Genomic DNA, 15,763 nt, shown 5'->3' with positions numbered 1-15,763 from the left:
GGCAAGAGAGAGGAATCCAAGCCCAATCCTGCTTTGATAAGGCTGGTGAGGTTCAGGAAGTGCTATAGACCTAAATGGAGACTGGTCTTTTAGGTAAATTATCAGGCTGACCACTAAGGAGGAAAAAGCTAAAAAGATGACTCAGGGTTACTTGGCACTGGCATTTCCCCAGACTCTGGATATGCAGTTAACACAAGCCCGCCAGAAGGTAGGGCTAAGCCAGTTGCTGCACTTCCTGGCTGTGCAGGTGAGGAACTGTTAGAGACTGAGCTCAGCTCAAGGTAGAACCAATCAGGATGCCAGCATGGTGTGGGTAGGAGGAGGGAGGCAGAGAGAGACCACCAGCGAGCGCGAGAGCGTACAGGCATGGGGCATTGTATAAAGATTAAGGGAACAATGTTAAGAGTTGTGGGTTCCAATAAGCATATTAAAATAAATTAGCCAGGAGTAGTGGGGTGGGGGGCACCTGTAATCCCAGCTACTCAGTAGGCTGAGGCAGGAGAATCGCTTGAACCCGGGAGGTGGAGGTTGCAGTGAGCCAAGATCGTGCCATTGCACTCCAGCTTGGGGGACAGAGCGAGACTCTGTCTCAAAATAAATAAATAAATAAATAAATAAATAAATCATTTTTATTAGACTTGGAATATTTATATATTACTACTAATTCTTTTAAATTACTAGTGTATTGAAGGCAACAATTATACTTAGTCTTTTTATATCCTTCACAAGGTAGAATTCATATGTTACAAAGTTTAATGTGGTTTTGTTACCAAAACCCAAATTTCTTTTGTCCTCTCTGAGCATCCCCTTGCTTATGCAAGTCTCAGCAGTGTATGAGACATGAAACAGAGAACTGCAGGCCACTGAGAACTCAAGGGATCAAGTTATTTATACGAAGAGCGGGAAGGGAGAAAGACTAGTTTAGTTCACAGTATTAAATGGAACTAAGAAAAAATAAAAGTTTTTGTGCAGCCAGCCTAGATTATTTTGTTTACTAATCTGCTATAGTCGTTTTCATAAAATGTTTAATTATAGCAAGACACAAGTTTAATAATATTTAAAAGTAATACAAAATGAGCCAGTCCAAGATTCCAGATCCAATACATGCCAGTTCTGTGAAGAGTCTGGTTTTTGTTTTGTTTCGCTTTGTTTTGTTACAAACCAAGTTGAAAACAGAGCAAAGAGCTTGCCAAATTTAAAGCATTAGAACTCCTTAGAAAAAGAAACGAAATCATGCATATCTCACACTTAGGGAATTATTTATTTCCAGCATAAAGACTCTGGAGACTTAGGGGTAATTCTCCTGGATTCTCATGTGAATGTACCTTTCCCACCAAGCACTACTACCTAGTTATTTCAAGTGAGCAAATATTACTATGTTTATGAGACTAGACGATTCACAAAGTCAGGCTGTATATACATTAACTTTTTAGATGTTCATTACATGACCTAGTAGAGTAAAAGACACTATGAAAACTTCATTAATACAGTTGAATTGACTAAATTTCAAGGAAATCCTTTATAAATCACTGATTGTGATGTAACTATATTACAGTAGCTAAAATATGATTTTTAAAAACTTATTTATTTTTATTTATTTTGAGACAGAGTCTCGCTTGTCACCCAGGCTGGAGTGCAGTGGTGTGATCTTAGCTCACTGCAACCTCTGCATGCCGGGTTCAAGCAATTCTCCTGCCTCAGCCTCCCAAGTAGCTGGGACCACAGGCGCACGCTGCCACCTCTGGCTAATTTTTTGTGTTTTAGTAGAGACGAGGTTTTGCAGTGTTGCCCAGGCTGGTCCTGAATTCCTGAGCTCAGGCAATCTGTCCACCTTGGCCTCCCAAAGTGCTAGAATAAAGGCGTGAGCCACTGCACCCAGCCTCTAAAATATGCTTTTAAAGAGTATTTTTTCTCTTATTTTGAGCCACATAACTGCATAAAATGTGATTTAATAATTCTTGCACTGAACAATATTAATGATTTTTCTTGTTAGCTGAGAGTAGTACTTCGATCATTGGGGTTTATAAAACCCCACTAAAAATATATGCTCACTTCTTCCACCCAGTCAGATAAATAAGCAATAGTATTTGATCATACTTTCAAATACAGTTAAGGTCCACAATAGGTCAGCTAGTTCTCCTTGGTAGTAATTGCATGAATTCTTAAAATTCTGTGTTTTATAAATACAACAAAAGCAAAAGTTGAGGAAAAACAAAAACGCATTCTTTGAAATTAACTATATAGAGTTTACTAAAAACTAACAAATATAAATATTAGAGATTAAGTTTCTCTCCTCCTCTGCAATGATTATATCCTTATATTCCTAAGGTAGAAAAGTCACTGCAAATAAGAAAGAATTTGATTTTAAAGTTTTAAGTGATTTTGTGAAGTTCAGGAATTCTGCAGATCAGAAATTCAAAAAGCGTTCAGCAAGGATAACTTTTCCCTCTTTGCAATGTCTGTTGCCTCGGCTAAAAAGACTCTTATAACGGGGAGCTGGAATCATCCACAAGCCTGTTCACTCTCACATATGGCATCTCAGCCAGGATGAACTCCTGATCGCAAGCCAACCCTCCCAAAGGGTTGGAATTATGGTGTGAGCTACAACACCTGGTCTATTTTAAGATTTTGTTTGCTAGTATTTTTTTGAAGATTTTTGAATCTATGTTCATCAGGGATATTGGTTTGTAGTTTTCTTTTTTTGTTGTGTCCTTGTCTCATTTTGGCATCACAGTGATACTGACCTCATAGAATAAGTTAGGGAGAATTCCCTCTGCTTTAATTTTTTGGAATAGTATCACGATTAGTAGTATTAGTTATTTATTTATTTATTTATTTTTTAAATTTATTTATTTATTTTTTTTTTTGAGACGGAGTCTCGCTCTGTCCCCCAGGCTGGAGTGCAGTGGCCGGATCTCAGCTCACTGCAAGCTCCACCTCCCAGGTTCACGCCATTCTCCTGCCTCAGCCTCCCGAGTAGCTGGGACTACAGGCGCCCGCCACCGCTCCCGGCTAATTTTTGTATTTTTTTAGTAGAGACGGGGTTTCACGTGTTAGCCAGGATGGTCTCGATCTCCTGACCTCGTGATCCACCCACCTCGGCCTCCCAAAGTGCTGGGATTACAGGCTTGAGCCACCGCGCCCGGCCAGTATTAGTTATTTATATGTTTGATAGAATTCAACTATGAATCCATTTGGTTCTGGGCTTTTCTTTGTTGGGAAACTTTTTATTACTGATTCAAGCTCACTACTCATTATTGGTATGTTCCGGTTTTCTATTTCTTCATGATTCAGTCTTAGTAACTTGCATGTTTCCAGGAATTTATCAATTTCCTCTAGGTTTTCCCGTTTGTTAGCATATAGATGTTCATAATTGTCTCTGATGATCCTTTGTATCCTTGTGATATCTGTCGTAATGTCTCCTGTTTCATTACTGATTTTGTTTATTTGGATCTTCTTTCTTCTTTTCTTGGTTAAGCTACTGGTTTATCAATTTTATCTTTTCGAAGGACCACCTTTTCATTTCATTGATCATTTGATTTTTTTTTTTCAGTCCCTATTTTATTTGGTTTTGCTGTGATCTTTATTATCTTTATTATTTCCTTTCTTCTGCTAATTTAGAGTTTGATTTGTTCTTTCTTTTCTAGTTCCTTAAGCTGTATTATCAGGTTATTAACTTGTGATCTTTCTACTTTTTTGATGTAGGTGTTTATGCTATAACTTTTTTTTTTTTTTTTTTGAGACAGAGTCTGGCTCTATGGCACAGGCTGGAGTGCAACAGTGCAATCTTGGCTCACTGCAACCTCTGCCTCCTGGGTTCAAGTGATTCTCCTGCCTCAGCCTCCCGAGTAGCTGGGACTACAGGCATGCGCCACCATACCCAGCTAATTTTTGTATTTTTAGTAGAGTCGGGGCTTCACCATATTGGCCAGGCTGGTCTTGAGTGCCTGACCTCGTGATCTGCCTGCCTTGGCCTCCCAAAGTGCTGAGATTACAGGTGTGAGCCACCGTGCCTGGCCTAAACTTCCTTCTAAGTACTGCTTTTACTGCATCCCATAGATTTGGGTACATAGTGTTTCATACCAAACATTTGCATTTGTTTCAATAAATTTTTTAATTTCCATCTTAGTATCTTCATCAACCCGATGGTCATTCAGTAACATGTTATTTAATTTCCATGTGTTTGTATAATTTCTAGAGTTCCTCGTGGTATTATAGTTTTTGTTTTGTTTTGTTTTTGAGACAGAGTCTGGCTATGTCTCCACAATCTCGGCTCACTGCAAGCTCCGCCTCCTGGGTTCACGCCATTCTCCTGCCTCAGTCTTCCAAGTACCTGGGACTACAGGTGCCCGCCACCAAACCTGGCTTTTTGTATTTTTTTTTAGTAGAGATGGGGTTTCACCGTGTTAGCCAGGATGGTCTTGATCTCCTGACTTCGTGATCCGCCTGCCTCGGCCTCCCAAAGTGCTGGGATTACAGGCGTGAGCCACTGCAGCCAGCTAAGTTTTGCTTTTATTCTGTTGTGGTCTGAAAAGACACTTGATATGATTTCAATTTTTAAAAATTTGTGGAGATGTATTTTTGGGCCTAACATATAGTCTATCCTGATGAATATTTAATGTGCTGATGAAAAGAATATATATTCTATGGTTGCTAAATAGGATGTTCTGTAAATGTCTGTTAGGTCCATTTTGTCTCAAGTCTATTTTAAATTCAGTATTTCTTTGTTTTCTGTCTAGATGATCCATTTATTGCTGAGAGTAGGGTATGAATCTGGGTACTCCAGTGTTGGGTATGTATTTCTTTAGAATTGTTATATCCTCCGGATTGATCCCTTGATCATTATACAATAAGCTTCCTTGTCTGTTTTTTTAAACCTTCTTGACTTAAAGTCTGTTTTCTTTGGTATAAGTATAGCTACTCCTGCTCGCTTTTGGTTTCCATTTGCACAGAATCTCTTTTTCCATCCCTTTACTTTCAGTCTGTATGTCTCTTTACAAGTAAAGTGTGTTTCTTGTAGGCAGCATGTAGTCACATCTTTAAAAAAAAATCCACTCAGCTGTCTATATCTTTTAAGTGAGGAATTTAATCCATTTATATTTATGGTTATTATTGAGATACGAGGTTTTGTTCCTATCATACTGTTAATTATTTTCTGGTTGCTTTATATATTCTGTGTTACTTTCTTTTTCTCTTATTGCCATTGTGATTTAGTGGTTTTCTGTAGTGGTACACCATTTGAGTCCGTTATCTTCCTCATATGTGTGTTTGCTTTACCAGTGAGTTTTATACTTTCATGTTTTTTCATGATGGTAAATATCAGTCTTTCACTCACAGGTTTAGCACTGTCTTTGAACATTTCTTTTAGGGCCAGTCTGGTGGCAACGAATTCCCTTAGCTTTTGCTTGTCTGAGAAAGACTGTATTTTTCATTCATTTATGAAGGATAAATTTGCTGGATATAGTATCTTTGGCTGGCAGTTTTTTTCTTTCAGTACTTTGAATATATTATCCTATTCTCTCCTGGCCTGTATAGTTTCTGCCGAGAAATCCACTGTTAGTCTGATGGGGGTTCCTTTATGGGTGACCAGATGCTTTTTTCTCCTGCCATTTTTTAAAATGTTCTCTTTGTCATTGACTTTAAACAGTTTGACTATAATGTGCTGTGGAGATTACTTTTTGCATTGCATCTGTTTAGGGATCTCAGAGCCTTCTGTATCTGGATATCTAAATCTTTTACTAGGCTTAGGAACTTTTCACTTAATTAAGTAGGTTTTCTAGTCTTTCATTCTCTCTTCAAATTCTGGAACCCTGATGATTAGAATATTTAGTTGCTTTATTGTGTCCGATATGTCATGAGGTTTTGCTTATTTTTTTATTTGTGTGTGTGTGTGTGTGTGTGTGTGTGTGTGTGTGTATATGACTGGGTCATTTCAAAAGACTTGTCTTTAAGTTCTGAGATTCTTTCTTCTGCTTGATCTGGTCTATTGTCAAAACTTTCAAACATATTTTGTATTTTATTCAATGAATTTCGCAGTTACGAAATTAGGTTTTTTATTTTTTATTTTCATTTTTCGAAACAAGGTCTTGCTCTGTTGCCCTAGCTGGAGTGCAGTGGCATGTTCACAGCTCACTACAGCTTCAACATCCCAGGCTCCAGTGATCCACCCACCTCAGTCTCCCAAGAGCACACCTGGGACCACAGGTGTGCGCCACCATGCCCAGCTAATTTTTGTATTTTTTGTAGAGATGTGGTTTCACTATGTTGCCCAGACTGGTCTCAAACTCTTGGGCTCAACAGATCTGCCTACCTCAGCCTCCAAAAGTACTGGGATTATAGGCGTGAGCCACGATGAGTGGCCCAGAATTTCTATTTGGTTCTTTTTTAATGATCTCTTTGGTTAATTTCTCATTTATATCCTGAATTCTTTTTCTGATTTCTTTGTATTGTTTTTCAGCATTCTCTTGTATCTCACTGACCTTCTTTAGAATCAATAATTTAAATTCTTTTTCTGGGATTCATTAATTTCTTTTTGATTGGGATCTGTTGCTGAAGAATTATTGTGTTCCTTTGGAAGTGTCATATTTTCTCGCTTTTTGGTTCCTGTGTCCTTATATTGATATCTGCACATTTGGTGTAACAATTGCTTCTTCCAATTTTTTTGAATTTGCTTTCATGGGGGAGGACTTTTTCCTGAAGATGTATCCATGATGTTGGTTGGGTAAGACACTGTCTTTGATTCTTGGTGTGTGCAGTGGTTTAGTCACTGTGTGATTTCTTCAGCTGTAAACAATGTTAGTAGTATCTGTAATTTCCTCCATGGCTTCAGGTGCAGTTATTACTGGAGGCTGTGGTAAAGTTTTGCTGGGGCCTGGGACAACAGGTAGGCCAGTCTTTGAGCCCCAGGGGTGGCAGTGGTGGGCTGAGTTCACCTGTTCCTGGATCCCAGGGCTGCATATACCAGCACTGATATTAGTGGACCAAGGCAGCCCAATTTTTGGCCTCCAGTCGCTTATTTTGATGCTGGTAGTGGTAGTAGTGGACCCGGCAGGTGGGGGTGGTTCTTCAGCCCTTTGGCAGCCAGCATGGTGTGACAAGGGCAGTGGCAGTGGTATGATGACCACTGGGTCCCAAGCTGTGTGTGATAGTGTTGTCAGTGGCTGAGATGGGCTAGGCAGACCAGTCTTGGGGCCCACGGGTAGCACATGTAGGTAGGTGCCAGCTATGGTGTTAGTGGCTCAGTGAGTAGGTCCAAACTCAGGGTTTGGTGAGGAGTGTTCTTGTTCCAGTGGTGTGGTCTGGCACAATGGGTTGGGGGGTCTAAGCTGAGCCAGATGGGCTTTTCTTCAGGCTCTCTGATGGTGTGTGCAGGCACCAGCCATGGTAGGCTGGGGCAGGGCAATGTCCAGGCCACTGGCGGAATGCTCTGGTATGGACCACAAGTGACTGCACTGCTGCCCTGCCACTGGGGAGGGTGGTGCTACCTTCAGTAGCAAGTAGCGTAGGCCAGCAGGTGGAGAATGCACACACAATTCATGCCAGGAGTGCCTGCATCTCGACACTTGCTGCAGAAGCCAGCGCCTCACTCACACCTCAGTTGTGGGTGTTGTAGCTTGCAGTTGCTTATGCCTAGGCCTTGAGGGCAGCAGCCCATGCTTCACTTGTTCCTCAGACTAGCGCTGTTGGGCCCCAGGATAGTACACAGCCCACTGGAGGTTGGGCTCTAAAATGACACCTTGCTGGAGCTGCTTATGTCTCAGAGAGTGTGTGGGACCCAATGCAAGCACCCCACCCTGATTCAGGAGCCAGGAGGAATGCCGTCATACAATCTCCTGGCAGCTCCCTATGTTATTTTCAGGACTCACAAGAGTCTAGGGGATTTCCCATGGCTAGGATTGCAAAAGTCCACAGCAGAAATGTAGACCACTGAGAATCTTTCACTTAACCTTTCCCCACATTGAGGAGTCTCTCTCAGCTTCTAGCCAATTCCAGTCCAGCAGATTGCTTCACGTTCATCTCCTTTATTGCTTTAAGTAGTTCCTGTCACTTTTCCATTGAATTCTAGTATTCTCTCTTGGATGATCTATTCCAAGTGTAATTATCTCACAATTTTGGTTCTTCTTAGAAGAGGTTAGTATAAAATGTCTCTAGTCAGCCATCTTTGAGCCCCTCCAGAAAGAGCACTGTATTCAGAATTTATACATGGCCCCTCCAGAAACAGCACTGTATTCAGAATTTATACATGGCCCCTCAGGGCTCCAAGAGCCCTGTTCATTGAACCTGTGTTCATTGAACAAGGTGAAAGCTATATGACTTTTATGATATAGCCTCAGAAGTTTCATAGTCCCACTTCTGTCATACTTTTTGATCCAAGCAGTCACAAGCCCACCAAGATTCAATAGGTAGTGACATACTTGTCACCTTTTGATAAGAAGAATGTCAACAAATCTGTAACCTGTTTGAAAATCACTATGATCATATGTTTTTCCTCCCCCTACTTAAACATTTAAAGATCTCATCTACCACCTATATTAGTCAGGATGCTCAAGAAAAACAAATCCAATGGCATGTGTCTATATATATGTATATATATATATATAGAGAGAGAGAGAAAGGGATTTATTATAAGGAATTGGGTCATGTGGTTATGGAGACTGGCAAGTTCAATATCTGCAAAGTGGTTGGCAGGTTGGAGATCCAGGAGAACCTGTATTCAGTTCAAATGCAAAGGACAGTAAGCTGCTGTAGAACCAAGAAAGAGCTGATGTAGATGAAGTCCAATCTACTTCCTGTAGAACCAGGAAGTAGATGAAGTCCAAAGGAAAACGTCCTGCTCAGGAAGGCCATTTTTTGGTTCCACTCAGGACTTCAACTTACTGGATAAAGTCCACCCACAACCTATTATAATCAAAGTCCACCAATTTAAATGTTAATTTCATCCAAAAACCCTCACAGAAATACTCAGAAGAATGTTTGACCAAATATCTGGGTTCCCCATGGTCCAGCCCTGTTGACACGTAAAATTTACTATCCCACTACCTCTATATCACATTCCTAGTTTTAAAAATACCTTAAAACTCATTTTATTTTATTGCCATGTATTAATAATTTGCATACTAAGTGCCTTTTTGTTTTTATTCCTACCTTTCTGGTTTCATTAGAGGTTGCAGCATTCTCCCTAAATTCCTACTTGGAGGTACTAGAGAGTCACATATACTTGATCCTATAATTCTCAGTTCCAAAAGAGTTCACAGAAATAAATATACTAGAATTATGTAATACACAAGTTTAGGCTCTGGAGGAATAACCTCTGTGGTCTCCAAGGTTAAACCATCAGAGAGCAGTTGACATGATATCTCCAGTTAGGGTCCTAATGCAGACCCTTGTTCACATTTGTTATCCTGTTTCCACCTCTTCAACCCCCATTATCCTCATCTCTATTCCCTTTTGTTTTCTGCAGGACTATTTCCTGCTTCACATTAATTAATACTTACTGTAGAGAGCTCTTAGTTAGTCAATAACTGCACAAAGTTCAAGCCATAAAATTCAGGCATTCTGCTTCAAGAACGCAAAGTTCATTTTCTGTGTTTAAGTTGCTCTTTCTTCTTCTGCTTCTAGTAATTATTACAGAAAACATCCAATGCAAGAATTGCAGGAGAGTAGACTCTCTCATGTAGCTTTCTTTAAATGGTATACAGAGCCCTAGATGAAGGCTTCTGTTAGGCCTTCTTGCAGTTACAGCAATGTCATGAACATATGGTCTTAGGTAGGTACTGATCTAAGTGGTACCTGGAAAACTCTCCTATTAAGCAAAATCTTATTTCCTCTCTCACAAAAGACTCTACTTCAGAGGGCTATTTTTCCCTAGAGCTGAGATAGAGTTGTTTGTCCTCTAACATCTTTGGAATGCCCTGGGCTAGATATTCAAGTGCAGATCCCTGGTCCCCACCTAGACCAACTGAATTGCATTCTCTAGCTGGAGGGCTGCTTCAAGAATTTGCTTTTCTTTTTATTGTGGTAAAGTATACATAACATAAAATTTACCATTTTTTTTTTTCTTGAGATGGAGTCTCACTCTGTCACCCAGGCTAGAGTGGCAGTGGCGTGATCTCATCTCACTGCTATCTCCATCCACTAGGCTCAAGGGATCCTCCCACCTCAGCCTCCCTTGTAGCTGGTGTTTCCAGAATTGGTGGGTTCTTGGTGTCTCTGACTTCAAGAATGAAGCCGCAGACCCTCGCGGTGAGTGTTACAGTTCTTAAAGATGGTGTGTCCGGAGTTTGTTCCTTCAGAAGTTCAGATGTGTCCGCAGTTTCTTCCTTCTGGTGGGTTCGTGGTCTCGCTGACTTCAGGACTGAAGCTGCAGACCTTGCCGGTGAGTGTTACAGCTCTTAAAGGTGGTGCGTCTGGAGCTGTTCATTCTTCCTGGTAGGTTTGTGGTCTCGCTGGCTTCAGGAGTGAAGCTGCAGACCTTTGCGGTGAGTGTTACAGCTCATAAAGGCAGCATGGACCCAAACAGTGAGCAGCAGCAAGATTTATTGTAAAGAGCAAACGAACAAAGCTTCCACAGCGTGGAGGGGAACCCCAGTGGGTTGCCACTGCTGGCTCCAGCAGCCTGCTTTTCTACCCACACCCTGCTGATTGGTCCGTTTTGACAGAGTGCTGATAGGTGAGTTTACAATCCCTGAGCTAGACACAGAGTGCTGATTGGTGCATTTACAATCCTTTAGCTAGACACAAAAGTTCTCCAAGTCCCCACTAGATTAGCTAGACACAGAACCCTGCTTGGTGCCTTTACAAACCTTGAGCTAGACACAGGGTGGTGATTGGTGCATTTACAATCCTTGAGCTAGACACAAGGTGCTGATTGGTGCATTTACAATCCTCCAGCTAGACATAAAAGTTCTCCTAGTCCCCACCCAACTCAGGAGACCAGCTGGCTTCTCTAGTGGATGCCGCACACCCCGCAGGGGGAGCTGCCGGGGACTGCACCCCATCAGTCTCATGCCGTGCACAGGCCCTTCTCAGTCCTTGGGCAGTTGATGGCACCCTGTGCCATGGAGCAGGGGGTGGTGCCCATCTGGGAGGCCCGGGCTGCACTGGAGCCCACGGAGTGGGGGGGCGGGGGCCCTAAATACTGATAGCCACTAGGGGGTAGTGGCACGGGTGGGGGGGCTCGGGCATGGCAGGCTGCAGGTCCCAAGCCCTGCCCTGAGGGGAGGCGGCCCCATGAGAATTCGAGCAAGGCCTGGGTGGGCCGGCAGTGCTGGAGGACCTGGTGCACCCTCCCCGCAGCTGCTGGCCCTGGTGCTAAGCCCCTCACTGCCTGAGGCTGGCAGCACAGGCCACCCGCTTCAAGTGAACCATCTGTCAAGCCTGCGCCAACCCGGAACTGGCTCTGGCCCGTGAGCGCAGGACGCAGTCCCGGTTCCTGCCCGCGCCTCTCCCTCCAGCAAGCAGAGGGAGCTGGCTCCTGCCTAGGCCAGCCCAGAGAGGGGCTCCCACAGTGCTGTGGTGGGCTGAAGGGCTCCTCAAGCACCGCCAGAGTGGACGCTGAGGCCAAGGAAGCACCAAGAGCGAGGGCTGCTAGCATGTTGTCACCTGTCACTGGACTACAGGTGCGCACCACCACCCTCAGCTAATTTTTAATTTTTTTTGTAGAGATGAGGTCTCACTATATTGCCCAGGCTGGTCTCAAAGTCCTAAGCTCAAGTGATCCTCCCACCTCAGCCTCCCAAAGTTCTGGGATTGCAGACGTGAGCCACCATGCCACTCATACACTATTTGTTCTTTTATGTCTAGTTTATTTCACTTAACATAATGTTTTTAAGGCTCATCTAAATTGTAGCATGTGTCAAATTTTTCTTCCTTTGCAAGGCTGAATAATATTCCATTATATGCATATACCACATTGTGTTTATCCGTTCATCCATCAGTGGACATTCAGGTTATCTCCACATGTTGGCTATTGTGAATAATGCTGCTGCGAACATGGGTGTACAAATATCTGTTAGCATCCTTTTCATTTATTTTGGGTATAAACCTAGAAGGCATTGCACATTTTTAACAAGCTTCTCTAGTAAGCTTCTTGCCCTAAATACTGATAGCCACTAGTTTAGAGGCTTTGCTAGTTAATTGTTTTATCAAATCATATGTAGATATATGTTTAAATTTATTTTAGAATAAAATGAGTAGGGTTTCGTACCTTTTTTTTTTTTGGCTAGTCCTTTTTCCACATCCATGTTAAGGATCTAAAATCTTGGGTTTTGCCCACTACAAAATCTCCTTTGATAAAGAGTACCCTCCCTAAAACACCTCTCTCATTTTTCAAATCTACTCCACCTTCTTTAAAATCCATTCGGCAGTTTTCACAGCCTAAACAATAAAACCAAAACTCTTTAGCATGACTTTCAGAGCTATTCACCATGAGGCTCCATTCATCTTCTCAGTCTCATCTTCCTAGAAATGCTACATTCTTGCCTAGGGTTCTCAAAGTATGGTCTGTTAGAAATGCAGACCCAGCCAGGCACAGTGACTCATGCCTCTAATCCCAGCACTTTGGGAGGTTGAGGCAGGAAGACCACGAGGTCAGGAGTTTGAGACCAGCCCAGCCAACATGGCGAAACCCTGTCCTACTAAAAATACGAAAAATTAGCTGGGCATGGTGGTGGGCGCCTGTAATTCCAGCTACTCAGGAGGCTGAGGCAGGAGAATCACTTGAACCTGGGAGGCAGAGGTTGCAGTGAGCCAAGATCACACCATTGCACTCCAGCCTGGGCCACAGAGCCAGGCTCTGTCTCAAAAAAAAAAAAAAAAAAAAAAGCAGCAGACCTATTTAATTAGAAACCTCGAGGATGGGGCAGCGAGGGAGCAGCCGGTTGTTTGTAATAAGACTTCAGACTTCAGGTGATTCTGGTAGCCAAACTACTTGTTATAGTCATCCCCAAACACTTCTACTGCCAGCTGAATTTATTCTCATATTATCTCCACCTGCCCGGGATTGCTCTCCCTTTCTGCCCATTCAGATCCTGTGTGGCCTGCAAGCCCCAAGTCATTTGCTACCTTACTCATACAGCCACTGCACAATTTCCTGTTAGAAATCCTTTTCCCAGCTTTGGACACAGATGCGTCCCCCTACCGTTTTTTTTGAGACAAGGTCTCACTCTATCAGCCAGGCTGGGGTGCAGTGACACACTCACTGTAGCCTCAGCTTCCTGGGCTTTAGCAATCCTCTAACCTCAGCCTCCCAACTAGCTGGGAGTACAGGCATGTACCACCACACCCATCTATTTTTTTTTTTAATTTTTGTAGAGACAGGCTGATACTATGTTAGTCTCAAACTCCTGAGTTCAAGCAATTCTCCCACCTTAGCCTCCCAAAGTGTTGGCATTACAGACATGAGCTACTGCGCCCAGCCGGATGGTTCCTTTTCTATGAGCCATTTGGCCATTTATCCTGCACTAACTCCTCTGTCTTGCACATAACTGGTAACGACTAAACTTTATTGATCTAAGTAGATTTGATTTACCTCTACTGGATTTAAAAGGCAGCTGAGGAACTCAAACTATAGCCCTGGTCCCTTCAGACTTGCTGAAGCTCCATATTTTTAATATACTCCCAAGTTATCGATAAGGATAACAAGACACTTCCGACAGAAATGCAACCGTGATTTACCAGCCCCGAACCAAAGGTGGATAGTGTGAAATGGTGTGAAAGTCAATTAGGTAGCACCCAGATGAATGTTCATTTCAGGAAATGAGTGAGGCTCAGCTGTAGCAACAGATGAGGAGTAGGATGGTGCCTGCATCCACCAGAGGGAAAGGGAGAGAACAAAAACACAGGTGCGAGCCTTTTGTTCTTTGGTGCATTCCCTGTGGGTTTATGGAGATGTCTGGGAGCACCTCCCTTTCCTTTCAAGCTTTATGACACATAATCTAAAACGATGGGGCAGCTTCCTTGCGATGACTCAAAAAGGAGTAAGTAGTAGATTTCGTGTAGGAGGATCGGCTAGGTTCAGTTAGACTTGCTACAAAGCCTGTGAGAAGAAACAGTGGGAAAGTGAGATTTCATTTTTCCCCCAGATGCTGAAGAGTCTCCGTATCCCATAGGGAATGCTGTAATGTGTTCGTAATGGGAATATCTATCTTTATGTTCAAATGCTGCCTAATTCACTGGCAAACAGGGAGGGAAATGCTTTTCTACACATAACCCAATAAGATGATTCATTAGAAATACTGTTTAGAATTAATGAAATGTTGAATGATTTTCCATCCTTTTTTTTCCTAATAGTTGGTTAATGAGGATGAAAAGCAATTATTTTTTATAATACATTTTCATGTAATTGGTGGCTAAGTGTACTCAATAGAGAATAATGAATATACGTTTGCAGTGAGTTTCTTTGAAATGGAAACAGTAGAATTGGGAAGACTCTGGAAAATTTTACCCTTTGGGCTACAAGCACAAATTTTCCTCCATCAATCATTATATATAATTCCCAATATGTTCAGTATTGAAAGTGAGTATTATTATTCCTTTAAAAAGGCATAATTCTTTGAGATCTCTGCATTTGGGATGAGTTTATAGTGTTGCTGCAAATTTGAAGGCTGCAAACAGTGATAGGAAAAGCATGTTTGTTTTTTAAAGTTGGCTATTTTTAGCTATGTATGCTAAATGAAAAGGCAATCATATTTAAAATTATGCTACAATGTTTTTCTTTGATGTATGAAAGGAAGCTGTTCACTAAATGAAATTCACAACTAAGTGCAGGGGGTGGGGGGCAGGGAACTTTTTAGTCTAAGAAAATGTTTCAAATCTTCTGGCCAAGACTCTCTTGAGGAGGATAATCTCCCAGTGTTTTCAGACTGTGATCACAACCACCAATAATCATGTGGAACCTTCTAGGAAACTACTTTGGTTTATGTCCCTGAAAACTACTTTGGTTTATGTCCCTGAAAACTAATTTCTAGCTTCTAGAAAAAGGTGTCAAGTGTACACTAGAATATTCAGACCACTTACTAGTTTCTGTTGATCTTTTTAATATAACTATTTTCATAATTATATCACTTTAAGGCTCTTCTTTCACCCTCCCCACCCACCCCAATATTCTCTTGAAGTTCTTTCTGCTATTGATGGAGAGTATTCTGCCTGGGGAGCTGTCTGATTCAAAGCCAAGTTTGCAGTTGTACAAAGGAGGGTCCGTGGGTGTTTATTGCAGATGTAGGGGTCAAGGGAAAGCGTCTCCTCTGCCTTCTGAAGGTTTGCTGAAAATGAACTCAAAACAGGCAGATTAACAGGAAAAAAACCCTGGACTGAGTAGTTTGGAGTTTCATTTAGTGAAAACAGCTTCCTGTCATGTATCAAAGAAAAACAAGTGTAGCATAATTTTAAATACGAATTTGTGGATGTACATGGACACAGAAGCCTTGCAAATATGAGACTTAGAGAAGGGCCAGATTATTGAGGCTTAAATACCCTCCTCATATTGTCACCGCCTTCGCAATATTGTGACAGAGAAATCTGACATAGCCAACTCCATCTTGCTTCTAACCTCCAAGCTGTTCTTATTCATTCCGGGGCGTAGATCAAGCTAACTTGGGGAGGGATTTTGTCTTTAGTTTAACCTTAAAGCAAGGATGATAATAGCCCTTCCCAAAACTGCTCCCTCCTTGTTTGAGGACCAAAACCAACTTTATAAAACCGATGAAAGTCTACAAAACTAGGATTATGGGAATGGCCTTAACTCTGCTAAAATGCGGTTGTAGTT

The sequence above is a fragment of the Macaca nemestrina genome, chromosome 11, assembly GCF_043159975.1.
Source record: "Macaca nemestrina isolate mMacNem1 chromosome 11, mMacNem.hap1, whole genome shotgun sequence".
In the NCBI taxonomy this organism is placed as follows: domain Eukaryota; kingdom Metazoa; phylum Chordata; class Mammalia; order Primates; family Cercopithecidae; genus Macaca; species Macaca nemestrina.
This window is presented reverse-complemented; position numbering follows the sequence as displayed.